A 2,500-nucleotide genomic window follows, 5' to 3' on the forward strand; every position below is an offset into this window, starting at 1 on the left:
ACCCCGGCGGCTCGCCTGCCGCGGCCAGCGACGTCGGGCTGGCCCCTGCAGCGCCTAGCCTCTCCCACGCGGGGGGCAGGCCAGAACGCGGGGGGCCAGGGCCCGAAGGCAGCCCCCCCGCGGGCGAGAGAGCAAGCCAGCAGGGGCTGTCGCCTGCCGCGGCCAGCGACGTCGGGCTGGCCCCTGCAGCGCCTAGCCTCTCCCACGCGGGGGGCAGGCCAGAACGCGGGGGGCCAGGGCCCGAAGGCAGCCCCCCCGCGGGCGAGAGAGCAAGCCAGCAGGGGCTGTCGCCTGCCGCGGCCAGCGACGTCGGGCTGGCCCCTGCAGCGCCTAGCCTCTCCCCCGCAGGGGGCAGGCCAGAACGCGGGGGGCCAGGGCCCGAAGGCAGCCCCCCCGCGGGCGAGAGAGCAAGCCAGCAGGGGCTGTCCGCGCGTCGCGCGGCGCGGCATGGCTGCGGGGGCCGCGCGCGCGCGCCCAAGCGCCCAAGGGCCCCCAAGGGCCCCAGGCCCTCAGGCCCCAGCGCCCCAGCGCCCAGCGCGGGCGGGCGCGCGCGCGCGTGTGGTCTTTGAGGGGCGCCGGCCTGGTGGCTCCCTAAAGAGCAATAAGTGTCATTGCAGCTCTGGCAGGGGGAGACACTACTAGGTCCCAGCTGTCACCCCCCCTCTAAAAAATTCATTTCTTGGTATTTTGAGCTGAAATTTTGCAGAGAGGTTGGCAAAAATCCAATCCACCTTCATTAATTTTCCCAGAATTTTTCGAGGTCGGGAAGTATTTGTTTTAATTTTCCTACCATTAGAAATCGAGTAAATCCGCAAAACTAGGAACCGGCCCGGAATGACCCCAAATTCAGTGGGCAGCCTCATAAAAATATGGCTGATTTTACTGGATTGGTTTCATGTGGAAAGCACGACGTTTTCTTGTAGGAATGCGGGAACCCCGGCAGCTCGCCTGCCGCGGCCAGCGACGTCGGGGACGCTGGCCTGCGCTGTCGAGCCCGCGAGGGCTGTCTCCGCGGCAGGCCCCCCCTGAACGGGGCACGACAGGCCACCGCGCTGGCTCGTCCAGCGTCGACAGTCCCTCGTCCAGGTTTCAGATCGCGCCAAGTCGAACCCATGACCTGCTCAAGCCATCGTGCGCTGCCGAATTCGCATCTGCGTGTAGGCTGCCATTCCACGCGGCAGCCCCTGTTTTCGTCAGCGTGCCCCCCTGACGAATTTTCCTGCCTGGCCCAGTCCAGCGTCCAGCCCCTGTTCGTCGAAAAATCTGCGCTGCTGATTTTCCACGACGAGCCTACTTTCGTCAGCGTGCCCCCCTGACGAATTTTCCTGCCTGGCCCGGCCAGTCCAGCCCCTGTTCGTCGAAAAATCTGCGCCGCCGATTTTCCACGCGGCAGCCCCTGTTTTCGTCAGCGTGCCCCCCTGACGAATTTTCCTGCCTGGCCCGGCCAGTCCAGCCCCTGTTCGTCGAAAAATCTGCGCTGCCGATTTTCCACGCGGCAGCCCCTCTTTTCGTCAGCGTGCCCCCCTGACGAATTTTCCTGCCTGGCCCGGCCGGTCCAGCATCCAGCCCCTGTTCGTCGAAAAATCTGCGCTGCCGATTTTCCACGCGGCAGCCCCTCTTTTCGTCAGCGTGCCCCCCTGACGAATTTTCCTGCCTGGCCCGGCCGGTCCAGCATCCAGCCCCTGTTCGTCGAAAAATCTGCGCTGCCGATTTTCCACGCGGCAGCCCCTGTTTTCCTCAGCGTGCCCCCCTGACGAATGTTCGTCGAAAAATCTGCGCTGCCGATTTTCCACGCGGCAGCCCCTGTTTTCCTCAGCGTGCCCCCCTGACGAATGTTCGTCGAAAAATCTGCGCTGCCGATTTTCCACGCGGCAGCCCCTCTTTTCGTCAGCGTGCCCCCCTGACGAATTTTCCTGCCTGGCCCGGCCGGTCCAGCATCCAGCCCCTGTTCGTCGAAAAATCTGCGCTGCCGATTTTCCACGCGGCAGCCCCTCTTTTCGTCAGCGTGCCCCCCTGACGAATGTTCGTCGAAAAATCTGCGCTGCCGATTTTCCACGCGGCAGCCCCTCTTTTCGTCAGCGTGCCCCCCTGACGAATTTTCCTGCCTGGCCCGGCCGGTCCAGCATCCAGCCCCTGTTCGTCGAAAAATCTGCGCTGCCGATTTTCACCGACGAGCCTACTTTCGTCAGCGTGTCCCCTTGACGAATTTCCCTGCCTGGCCTGGACAGTCCATCTTCCAGCCCATGTTCATCGAAAAATCTGCGCTGCCGATTTCCCCGACGAACCTGCAGCTGCACAAATCTGCGCTGCCGATTTCCCCCCCTGTCGGCATGGCTGCCGCTGCCCCGATGTCCAGACCAACAGTCTTTTTTGTCGACTTTGCCGATTTTGTCCGCGCTGCCGATTCCAACACTACCCCCTGCATCCAAACCAGCATTGTTTCGTCAGCTCTTCCCCTGACGATTTTAGCCCTGTAACAAACAGTAGGCCTCCAATCCCG

This window comes from Populus nigra, chromosome 2 (assembly GCF_951802175.1).
Source record: "Populus nigra chromosome 2, ddPopNigr1.1, whole genome shotgun sequence".
Classification (NCBI taxonomy): Eukaryota; Viridiplantae; Streptophyta; class Magnoliopsida; order Malpighiales; family Salicaceae; genus Populus; species Populus nigra.